At 48.8% G+C, this 12,322-nt stretch overlaps 1 protein-coding gene across 2 annotated transcripts in view; it reads left to right on the top strand.

Annotated features, from left to right (window-relative positions):
- The window catches only part of RAI2 (retinoic acid induced 2), a 44,943-nt gene that overhangs the window by 20,283 nt on the left and 12,338 nt on the right, over positions 1 to 12,322 (top strand). Inside the window, exon 1 of one of the 2 annotated variants that reach the window (XM_087757376.1) lies at positions 9,587 to 9,995. The exons of the other annotated variant lie outside the window; for it this stretch is intronic. The gene's annotated coding sequence lies outside the window, so the exon portion shown is untranslated. Of the gene's footprint in view, positions 1 to 9,586; positions 9,996 to 12,322 lie in introns of those variants that run through there. 2 annotated transcript variants of the gene reach the window in all.

Here is a 12,322-nt window from a genome sequence, read left to right as displayed (position 1 = left end):
GAAGAGGGGATTTCTTCACCAAACCTGAAGGTTCTTCGGAGGTTTATATTGCAGCATCTGTCAGCAGCTTTCTGCCTGGTATCTGCGGGTGACTGGCCTATTGCACAGTAATGTCAATATCTGGGGCTCTGTCTGTGTGTGTGTATATGTGCTGTTGTTGCTTGATGCTTGAAGACTGGGGAGTGTACTGAAAGCCCTGAGAAGAAAACGGATGAGCTGAAACTTGTTTCCTCCGGGGCTGTTCCAAATAATTCAGAGGAAGGCAGACCTAAATGGAGGTGTAATCCCTGGGAGATGAGCTTCCTTGGGCGCTTGCCAGTTTAGCAGGCTGGGTAATCTGCACTGTCATCAAGATTTGTGGATTAGCTGTAGTGAAGCTAGTTGGCTTTGACATTTCATTAGGGAAGTTTTCTGTAGTTTTTCATCCCTGGTCTTGACGCTGTGAAATACGGATGATGTAGCTTTGTTATCCTTACACCTTCTAGCATTCGTGCAAGTCGATGCTGGGACTGCAAACATCTCTTATCCGCTGAGGATTTTTTAAATCATTGCTTGTTTATGAAAGGCTAACTGGGTCAAAGGCTAATTTTGGAAAGGATCTGCTTTCCCCAATGCTAACCAATAAATTTTCATCTGGGTAACATAAGTTACCGAACTGTTATCTCGCAAAGAAGGGATAAAAGCAAACACCATTTATCCTATAATCTGCAAATATTTTGAAAAGTGAACCTGGGTATCAATAAAATGGCTTATAATCAAGGTCTTGTAAGAGCTCTAAAGGACACTTATTTAGAAATCACAATGTTAAATTTAGAAGGAAGAACTGTGCAGATGAGGAGGGAGTGTGTACGAGTGACAGCGTTGTAAATTGTCTCGGGGGTTCAAGGGACCGGGGAAGGACACTGTGTCCTGAAGTCACTCCTTCCCAGAGACGTCTCTGCTGATAAGAGCCAGTTGTTGTTCCTGGTGACAATGATCGAGGGGGACAAGGCAAAGGATCACCCCGTGGGCTCCTGCGGCGGCGTGCAGAAATGGGAATGTGGCCTGGTTTATTTATCACGGCTAGACGTGCCCTCGCTCTTCCCGCCTGCCGCAGAGGAGGATGGGTGCGTGTCCTTGGAGCTTCTGTTGCCGTCTCCATAATCGTCTCCTGACCCTTTTCAGCCGTTCCCCCGGAGGCTTGCTGCCCCAAGGGCTGGGGGACGCAGGTTGTGCGAGCTGGCTGCGGGGGACGTGCTGCAGAGGCACGGCTCGCAGGCCAGCCCGATGCCGAGTCTGTGCCGTGAAGGAGTGCTGCTGTTGGCCGCCCAGGCTGCAGCGCCCGCCGGCTTTGTGGCTCTGCATGCCGGAGGGCTGTTCCCTATGGCTCGCAGCTCCCCTGGCACTGCCGGGCATGTGAAGTGCCTGCTCTGGGACCTTGACTCTCTTGGCCCCATAAGGTGGCCATCCTGAAGTCTGACCTTAGTGCTATGGGGAAGAAAGGAAGAACGACCAGGGCAGGACTTCTGGGGAGGGCCAGGAGGGATGCGTGGTGCAAGGTGCGCAAGGGGGGTTGGCAGGGACACCAGGCTCCACCTTGCAGAGGGACATCCTCGTCCCTCTCTGGCCACGTTGCCGCCTCACTTCTGCCTCTCTCTCCTTCACGGGTGCTGTCTCGCATCCTTTGCTTCCCTGTCAGCCTCCTGCCGCGTGGATGCTGTAGGTAGTGGCACGTGGGCTCCGGTTCCTGAGGTCTGCCTTAACGCCCTGCTTTGTACTTCTGTTGCAAAACTGTGAGTGAAAATCAAGGTTTCGTTAAAAATGATTTACAGTGCTCTGCTCTGACTGAAAATACAAATAGAGTTATAACATAAGTGTTAGACTGCATGTTTTAGGGCTTCAGTGATTTATCCATCAATTATGTCATTGTAAACTGAAGGTGAAGTTACGCCTTTGTAGATCTGGAATAACAAATGTTTGAACTGAGCCTCTGTTGGTACTTCTGCTTGAATTTATTTTAGTGAGAGAGGAGGGTACAATTAGCAGAAATGTCCTACGTGAAGGGCTAGACACCTTGCAACTGCATAGGTCTTGCTTTGGGATAAAGCAGCAGTTCCTGTAGCATGTATTCCTGAGAGCCGAAAGATGGAGAAATACTAAGAATATAAGCGTGTCTGAGTGTGTGCACACGTTGACATACACACACATGCTGTTCCTGTAGAAGGTAAATATCAGTTTTGATGATCTGAATATTGATGTAGCAATTTAGAAATAGCTTTCCAAGAGAACGTGTCTGCACTGTTATATTTACCAGCATAATGAAATCAGACAACCTTTCAATCCATAAATCACAGTACAGTATTTGCCATTCCAATTTCTGTGGTTGTACTGAGCAAGCAACGCTATCCAAAGAATTTTATTAAATCAAAGTAATAAAATTTAAAATCTGTATTGACTCTTCTTTGGCTCTTTCAGGTTCTTCTGTGTTTTGGCCTGAGAATATATTTTCTTTGTTTTTCAGACTCCATTTTATTCACTTTAGTTACTTTATTTCTCAGATTGATGGCTGCCTGTTAAATTGCAGTAACCTTTTGTTGGAAAGCTTGGGATGTTCTCCTTGGTGTTTACTGGCTGTAGCGTAACACATTTTCTAATCATCTTTGCTCTTGTGCTGATCTAAGAATTTGAAGCGCAAAGTGGGTCTAAGCAGGCCACAGGAATTTGTGGCTTCAAGGCAATGATAAGAAATTCTTAATGGCTTAGTAAACGACTACATGCATTTAAAGTTGGTTTTCAGTCATCTTAAGATACGTTATTGCTTAAGAATGGCTTCAGTGTAATATTCTTTCCTTCTAGAAGACAAAGTGCAAGGGGTTTTGTACGTGGGAGTGACTGCAGACAGAAAGCAGAATATTTTTCTTCAAGAGCCTTAAACATTGTCCTCAATATATTTTCACTCGGCACAAACTCAGCTCCTGCAATTTTAGCTAAGAACAGTTTTGCAGATCGTACTATGGAGGTGCCCTGGGACTCCACTGCTGTCCGGCCACTTCCTTCGGGCCTTCAATCCAGATCTGACCTTCACAGCCGGACCATGGGGAGCCCATGGAGGTCTGTGAAAGAGAGTATGGGTCTGCCCAAGGACACCTGTTTGCATGACCTGGTTTTCTGCGGTATGATCAAGACACCCCAAATTCTTCTCCAGCTTTCAAAATTATGGAAGTAGATCACTTCCTCTGTTGTGGTCAGAGGAATTTTTTGTTCATCTTTGGTAACTATTTTAGAAAGACAGTAGACATCCCTCAGCAAGTCTTATTTTTGCAAGCTCAAGGCACTGCACAGCAGCCATTTATTGTCACTGTTTTCTGTATCTTCCCTAACAAAGTTTTCCCCCCCCTCTGCTTCAGGTGTTCTCTGCAGCTTCATTCATCTTATCCCTTATGTCAGCAGCTCTAGGTTTTTCTCCTTCATTCCGCTCTTCATCTTCCCTACAGCAGTTGTACATTTTTTTTTCCGATTTTTTTTTTAAATGCCCAGAGCTCTCTGTGTGTTGTATACCCTGCACCATCTCCACTGTTGACAGCAGCACCGTGTCTCCCCCCAGAACTGGATCCCCCAATCTCTCTGCCAGTGCCAGGTCCCCACGTGCTACCAATTCCTTCCATTGCAGCTACTCATGGGAATAAATTATGAAGTGCGTCAACGTAGCGGCCTCTCTTGGGAGGATGTGCGAAGGATGAGATGCATGGTGGTGTTCTGCTAGAAGGTGTTTGGTGACTGCTATCAAGTGGTCCTTTGATCTGGACACAACCCAGAGGTCCTTGCAGTTCTGCGGTACAGATGTCAGGAGCTCTGCATCCTACCCTCCTTCCCTCTCTTTTTGCCCCTTGCTTCAGTTTTTTGGGGCATGCTTCTGGTCTCCGCAGGACTAGTGTCCGAGCTGCTTGCAAAGGTATCTGCATTAGTGGCGTTGATCCAACACAGGGCTCTGAAGTTGTTGCACCAAAATCCCACCAAGTTGAATGTAGGGCTTCACAACCTGCGGGACCTAATATTAGGGCTAAATGAATTTTTCCATAAGGACCAGCAGCAGCAGTCAAGGCGCTTGAGGAGAAGGCAGTCCTGCCTACTTGCACAAACCCCAAGCTGACATTTAATTACTTCTTAGAGCCATATTTTTAAGGAAAGGGGTTCCGGTGATCTCAGATCATCTGAAGAATGACGTGGCAAGCTGATCTTGTGAATATGTGAACAACACTTGTGTTCAGGCGTTGTGCTCACTCATCAGCATGGTGATCATCTCTGGCTTAAAAATAGCTCCTTTTTTCTTTATTTATCCCCCAAATTTAGTCTCTGATGGAAACCGTGCCTGTCACATGTTTAAAACAGATTTTCTTCATTGTGCGTATGGAGGAAGGTAAAGGAAGTGATAAATCTCTAAAAACAGTATGATAAAATAAGTCCTCTGTAACTACGGGGCCAGATACTGAGCCTTTTGCTCCTTCGGTGTTGTGATCTGTAGCTGGCCCCACTGGCTGTGAGACGACTTCTGCTGCAGCAGGGCTGGGAGTGCCAGAAGCTGTCCTCGTGCAATCAAACGGGAACCCCAAGGACTGAAGCTGTAGATCACTATAACCAGTGAATAGCTGGTGTGCTGTCTGTCAGCAAGGAATAGATTTGGAGAACTGGGGGGGGGAACAACCACTAAACCCCCCCCCAAAACCTGGAAAAAATCTGCCATGTTTGAAAAAACTAACTAAAAAATTTGTGGCTTTGAGAATTTATGACTTTCCTTTTCTTGCCCCCAATAATCTGAAGAAAATCCATCATCCATCCTCCCTGTTTTTGACATGGGAAATATTTTATAGTTAGTCATTTCCCGCAGCCTCTGTTAGTATCCAATCGATAACAGGATCAAACTACCGACTACACGCTCGTCCCTTTCCTCCCTGTGTTGCTGCTGTTTGGAGCTAGGGAATAATTAACTGCGGATCATGGTGATGTGGCTGCCGTAACCTAATGTTTCTGTCACACCGATACCCTACTGACAGAAAGACAGTTGTTGAGCTTTCTGTCGCAGAGACTGAAGGGCGCGTCGGAGCGGGTGCCGAGCATCTCATCCTGCTCCACTGTGGCGTCAGGCCTCCGCTGGCTGCGGTTTGGCAGCGAGAATGACAGCTATTTCCCTGCCTGCCCTCCTCCATCAACCAGAAGAAAGGGAAAAGACGAGGAAGGCTTTTGTTCCTGGGGGATGAACTGCTCCAGCAACAGCCGCAGGATGCAGAGCGGATGCTTTCTGCTTGTGGTCCTCCCCGCTCCGCTGCAGCCGGGCTTCAGCTAAAATAAACCAATATTCCATGAACCTTTGAAGTGCACTCATCTTCTGAGTCACTTCCCTGTCACCTGACGGGCAGCGTGATGCTGAGGGATGTTGTTCTTGCATCACACTGGCTTGCTCAGACTTTCATCTCACGGTGGCCGTTCAGCCTCCCACGTCATTTCCGTGTGAGGGGCAGCTTCGCCTTTCCTGAACAACATCTTCCTTTCTTCTGGCATTTCCCAAGATAGTGGAAAGGCAAGCTAGGACCATTGGAAACGCACAGAGACTACGTTAGATGCCTCTCCTGGCTTCTGAATGTCCACCTTGCTTTCTTCTGCCTGCATATTATTTGTATCTTAGTGGAAGGATCTGGGAGTAGTGCCATCAAAACAGGTTGCCTTCTCCCCCGTCTTCCGTGATGGCCACTACACAGCAACGAAATGCAGCCTCTCTGGGCAAGCTGGCACGCACACCGGTGCTGCTCCACGTGCATCAGATGGACCGCCATCATCAGGAATCATGTTCTTGCATCGTTCGTGATTTTGCATCGTACCGTTTAAGAAAATGTCATCCTGATGCTGTAATGCTCTCAGTTCTCTTTTCTATACCTGAATTTGCCAATTACATGAAATAATTTGTGATGAGCAAAAAAGCCTCCAAAACCCCAAGCACCTTTTGAATGAAATTGCCCAGAGGTCTAGTTTCTTCTTGAATCAGTCCAAAGACTTTAATTTGATAACGTTGAGATTTTTACCCACCAAACAATATAATTCTTTTGGTTTTAATTAAAGAATTTTTTCCTTTGCACTAGGCTGATGCTAAACTGGCTTCACTAAATCTTCTTACACTGTAAGTAGCAGTGACCCAGATAAACACGTTTAAAAATGCAACTGCTGAAACTACGGTATATTGCCTTTGTAAGACGCAGCAAGAGAAAGAGTAAAATAATTCTATATGTTTACAAGGGTAGCCCATAGCATCACATCATTAAAAGCAGATTCATAGACCAATTTAATTTTTTTAGATTACACGTACAAATCTGCGTGAAAAAAGTGTTACTTATTTTGGAGTCAGATGCTTGAAAGTTACAGAGAAGCCTATGAAAAAAAATATTTTCCTTTTGCGTACATCCTTTTGCAGCATAACAAGGCCTTTTGAAAAAGAGGGGATAACTGTATTTAAGAATGCATCGTAATGCAGCCACGCAGAATCAGGAGCATGTAGGCAACCAGGAGAAGGTTGCATTTCTGTTCTCCTCAGTGCCTGATTTTGCAGCTTTGGTGGCGTTTTAATGTAAAGGCTGGGCTCTAGTCCCAGCCAAACCCACTTGGTGCCTGCAGCCCACCTAAAGCCAAGGCCTGGAGGAGACACCCATCCTTCTCCAGTGGCTGTATCAGGGACATAGACATTACCAAAGGGCCTTGTTTAACTATATTTAGGTAAACCCTTTCTAGGGCCCCAAAAATTGTGGTTAAAAGGGGATGCTTCCCGTTGTTCCAGATGCACATTTTGTGTGTCTGTGCGTGTACAAGCAATGCCAGGGATGCTCCGGTAATGACTTTGCCGTCGGAGTGCGCTTGCTCCAGCTACCTCGTTAAGCTCTGGTTACACATAACTACTGCTGCTCTGAGAGAGAATGCTTTGGCCAGAACTTCTTTTCCTAGTAACTATTGCCCAAGTCACGACCAGCGTGCAAAAAAACAGCCGGAGTCAGCGTTCGGCCAGGCACCAAGCAGCCGCAAGCGCCCGTGCCTGTGGCTGCCGGCCGGGGAGAGCCAGGCGCTGGCGGGGCAGGCTGCGGGGCGTCCCTCGCACCCCATAGCTTGCTCAAAGGTGGACCTTTCCACTCCATTTGGTTTTGCGGGTTTTTTTAGACATCGACATCGGCTGTGTTTACACAAAGAAGAAATATACGCTATTGGGAACAATCGGATAATAAACAACCTTTAATTAGCACTGAAGAAGCCAAGGGACCTAATCCCTCGGCGCCTGTGTAGAGGCCTCCCAAACAGCCAGCCTCCAGCACCCTGTTCCCAGTGCCCCGCAACACCGTGCCCAGCGCTGCCGCTGCTGCTGCTGCCACCCCGGGGCTGCTCCTCTTCCAGCCCCTCGGCCTCTCCCGCCCTGCGCTGGCGGCTGGGTCCTGGCCAAAGCTTCATCCCAGAGCAGGGGCCAAATCGTCCTTCATCACTGTGAGGACAGGCAGGGTTTACCAGACGTTCATTGTACGGGGTGACTCTGGGATCTTTGGCGATCTGCCCCGCCTTTAATTAAGTTTTGGTAGCAGCGTGCTCTCCTGCTTACTCTGGCTAGCATTAAACTATAAAATTGCTAATGTCAGACAAAAAGTCAATGGAGTCTATTGATCTTGCATGCTTTTGCGGCATGCTGCAGGAGCACATCCACTGGACGTGGAGGACACCTGGGGATGGCAAGATGGGTGCGGGCCGGGGGCCTGCTCCCCATGGCTGTGTACTCCATGACGCCACGGGCACCGGCACTGACTTTGCCAGTGGGGGTCCAGCCAAGGGCCCTTGCCCAAACGGAGGCAAGTGCCGCACCCAGCAGCCAGCAGCTGGCTGCCATCCCTTGAGGTTACTGGCATTAACTTGCATGAAGTGTTTTCTGGGAAATGGCACCACGTGGAGACGGCCCTATTAGTGGTATGAGGCAGGCAAGGAAGTGCAGGCTGGTCGTTGCAGCCCAGCCTGTCCTCCCCATTGCAAAAGTTGTAGATGCTGAGTTTTGGGCGACTCTGGCACTCCCTCAGTGTGGTGCACGTTTTGGCAGAGAGCTCAGCTCCTGGTCTGTGGTCACTCACACCTGCCCTGGTGGCCACCCTTCCCGGTGCAGCCATGGCCAGCAGCTCTCTGCTCGGTTTCTCAAACTATGGATCACGACACCTTTTGGGGGAAGATTCAGTTGGGGTCGCAAAGGGTTTGTGCTTGCCAGGGGACAGCTGTCTCCTCTGGTTTGGTTTGTGCTGTTCAGATGTTTACCCAGCTTGGCCAATGGTTTGGCACATGAGTGCGTCCACTGACACATGGTAAAACCAGAGGTTTTTCTTGGTTGCCAGCTTAGCTGTCTGGGCTTCTTTTGCAACCCCTGTTGCAGTGCAGCTCATTCCTGCTGTGCCTCTCATACTGCAGACCCCTCTGATTTCCCTCAGCTGCCACCCCAGGCAAAGACTGGCCAGCAGTGGCCACCGGGAGCCCAGCGGCCTGGCACGTGCTGCTTTGGCACCCCGCAGACTGCCCGTCCCTGCACGTGGGGTGCGTGGCCAAGACAGCCCACCTGGAGTTTCTTGGGGCAGTGTGGGGCAGACCCCCGTTTTGCACAGAGGAGGAGCTGAAAGGTGCAGCAGCCCCTCCGGCAGCCGCTCAGCCCCCCGAGCAGGGGGCAGGTGCAGAGACCTGGTGGTGGTGGCCTGCTGGCTGCCCTGCCAGAGGGATGGTGGAGGGCTTGTGCTACGGGCATCCGCCCTCCTCCTTTGCCAACAGCAAGCTCTTAAATGAGCATGGTTGTTTTCTCTAACACCCCGCAAAGAAAATACTGATTATTTTGTACTTCTTGGGTGCTCTTGCTGTTTCTATCTGCAAGAAAGGGTATCATTTTTGTAGCTGAGCTTGTCTACCAACATATGGATTTGCCTGAGGCAAGACGAGCGTGTGCCGTTTCTCATGACTTATACAGGCTATAGGCAGTTTTTATTCCCTGAAATTATTATGTAGTTAAAACTACTTCCTCCTTGTTTTGCTAATCTCCTAAGCTCTGTTGTGCTCCCTTCTGGTTACTGTCAGGTACTCGCTGCCGCAGGAGCTGCAGTAGTTCAAGCCGCCGGTCTCCATCCCTGCTCCTCTGGCCAAACCCAGTGCACCCGTATAGAGCCAGCGGGAGGGGGTTGGCCACCCTCGGGGTGAGAAGTTTTAAGGGCTGGAGCGTGGGGATGGGGAGGGTTGGACAGGCACGGGCGGCACCCCAAGACTGTCCCCATTTCGGGGAGCACACCTGGTGGTGGCCCCATCCTGGTGGTTACAGGCATTGGTGTTGATGCCCTTGCGCTGGGTACCCAGGGGTGAGGGAGAAGGGCCACGTGTATTGCCCGTGACGCTGGGGCAGGCGTGGGGTGGGGTGGGTGGTGAAAGCCGGTGCCTAAGGGAAGAGAGGGCTTGAAACGGTTAAGCCTGGGAGCAGCGATGCCGTGGCAGATCCCCACCCCCAGTACCGTATGAGGAAATGCTTAGCTCCAGCTACATGAACGACGTGTCAGGAAAATATATCGTTGCCTGAAACAGAATATACACAAAGCGGGAGAGACAAAAGTGCCCTCGGACCCCCTCGCTTGGAGCTGCCTCCCAAAAGGGCTTCGATGGGGCTGACCTTCCCCTCAGCCTGCTCTTACACTGCTCCTGTATTTGCATTAGCGCAGGAGAGGAGGGGAGACAGCCTCAGGTCCTATTCTCCTGTTATTACAAGGATAAGCTAGGACATGGTACAGCCATGGAGGTTTTTATTTGTGGGTTATTTGTTTGGCTTTCCCGAAGGACGAGCCTGTGAGAAGTATGTTCTTCCCTGATAGAGCATCACCTTACATTTTCACGGCAGACACTCTGCTCTGCCTGCTGAGGTGGCCTGAAGAATCAAGAAGACTGACAGCAAAAAAATTTACTTCAGAGCTGCATCGGTCTGCTGGCAGGTATTTTTTTGTCTGTTAGTTTTGTTCTTCTTTATTTTTTATTTCCTTTTCTTTGTGTTGTTGGTAAAGGAACGAAGCTGCGCAGTCAGCTTTCTTCCTTCACGGTTTGCGATCTGCAGACCGAAATTTGGTTCTTTGAAGAACTGACCGTGTGAGGAATTAACACCAGGCTGCAGCCCCGTGTGCCCTTCCACGCTGGCGTGCAGGACCTCCTGCACCCAGAGCTTCACGGCCGTAGAGCAACGTCACCTCACTGGGAGAGCTGAGCCTTAGTCACGCTGCGGAGTGTGGTGCTAAACTGCTTCCTAGGGCTGAGCTGAGCAGCCAAATACAAAATCTCCCGGTCAGATTTATTGGAGTGGCCTGGTGACGTTCCCCAGAGGACTTAGGATCTATGGTGATGGATGACGCCGATCCATTAACGTAGTAGTCTCATCTGGGAAAGATGTAATTGTCGTTCTGCATCCTGCAGTTCCTCTAAGTTTTTCTGAACATGTAATAGCACACATCGCAGTGGAAATTGCTGATGAAAAATGCTGCAGTAAATATGTCAGGGGCTCTATATCCTATGGCAGCGCACTCCTCTTCTGGTACCACGCGGCCATCATTAAGATAGGGGGAGTGATAATAACAAAATTTGGTATTCGTCATGATGTATGTGGTCTCCAAAGGTTTGATGGAAGAGTATGAGCAGGACTGACCTTGTTTCGTCTTGCAGTACATGTCTGCGAAATTTGTTCATGTTGACTGGTTCACAGTATCAGGAAAATAATATTTACTTTTACCTGCAACAGCAGCACTATTTTTACAGCGCAGGTTGCCCTGCCTGCATTTCCTGAAATATAGCCCTTTTTTTTCTGAGTGGCTGGAGTCTGGATCTCTGATGACAAAAAGCATTGTTACTTTTTTGTGTACTCTGGGCGCAGTTTGAAATAGTGTCACCTCTGTGCAGTACGAGCAGTGTGTCCGTCGGAGCTGGGGTACCCAGCTGGAGAAGACTCCTTTGAACTGGCTGGAAGGTCTCTGTTCATATAGTGTCAAATTAGTAAAATTTGGCCATTAACATTCACACTTAGACACGACTATAAGTGCTCTGGCAGCAAGGAAACATGGTAGACCTTGATGAAATGGGAGGAAAAGGCACGCTGGAGGAACGCAACCGCAGGTAGTGGCCAGCAGCTAGACTGAGAGGGGAGGCAGTCCATGCCACCTCGGTGAGTGTGGGTGTCCACTCGTCCTCACGAGTGATGGATAATCTGGATTGCAGCAGTAACTGGAATCCAAGCTGAGGTCTGTGCGTTGTGCTACTCAGGTGCCAAAACGGTCACTGCCCAGAAAACCTCGCGGTCAAATGGACGAGGCAAAAGGCATTAGAGAGGAAGCACTTGCAGATTGTAAATGCATGCATGTATGTATGTGCATGTGGGGCATTTGTAGGCGTTACAAGTAACCTGGACCGTTGAACTGAACAGCGGTAACCTCAGTGGCACTGAGATGCAACAAGACAGATCTTCACTATTTTCTGTTATTTACATATTATTTGTGGTCAGAGGCATCTATATTTCACAGTTCAGCACGGGGGCTTCTAGGAGGGCTAAATTGGTCTTTGAGGGTGAAAACACATTGAAAACTTGTGAAGTCTTCTTACTATATCTATCAGCGCTGTAATGCTGCATCTTGAATTCAGTCAGAAGGCTGACATCTTGTGCATCACGGCACAACGGAGAGAAGAGGTCATTTCTCTGCCTCTCAAAGTCAGCCCAGGAAGCGGTACCAGCCCTGGGGTGAAAGCAAGGGTGTAAAAGGATGCAAAATTCAATGAAAAAATGCTGCAGTTTTCCTCACATCACAGGAGTCCTGCATTTTTCTGTCTCTTTGAAACAAAATCCTTACAGCTGCTTACAAATTTTGCAAGGATGAAAATAAGGGGCTATTTTTGCTTGAAAGTTTTTCCATCCACACGTTTTTAGATAGGGTGGTGCAAGAGTAGGGCAAGTTTGAAATCTGCTGAGGATTAGCACCGTCATGTAGCTGATGAAATGTTGGGCTTGGTTTATCAAAGTGGTAGGGTGGAGGAGAGGGAGAGTCAGCCTAATAAATCTGAAGCTATGAACATAAAACTTGATCTTGAAGTGGCAAGCTGAAGGAGCATTTGGTTACTCATGCCAGTGGGGAAGGATGAAGTATTGAATAACTGCATTTTGCACCAGGGAAGGGAGGACTCCTCTACCCTTTTGCTCCCCAAGCAGCACCCTGATACTCCTGCGCCGTCGCATCTGCCCACGCTGCCAGATGAGACCCTGTCCCACAAGAGAAGAGAAGCTGAT

The sequence above is a fragment of the Nipponia nippon genome, unplaced genomic scaffold, assembly GCF_047370975.1.
Source record: "Nipponia nippon isolate SJK-2023a ecotype South Korea unplaced genomic scaffold, ASM4737097v1 scaffold_2, whole genome shotgun sequence".
NCBI classification, from domain to species: Eukaryota; Metazoa; Chordata; class Aves; order Pelecaniformes; family Threskiornithidae; genus Nipponia; species Nipponia nippon.
The sequence above is the reverse complement of the archived record's forward strand: the minus strand, read 5'-3'. Positions and strand labels throughout refer to the sequence as shown.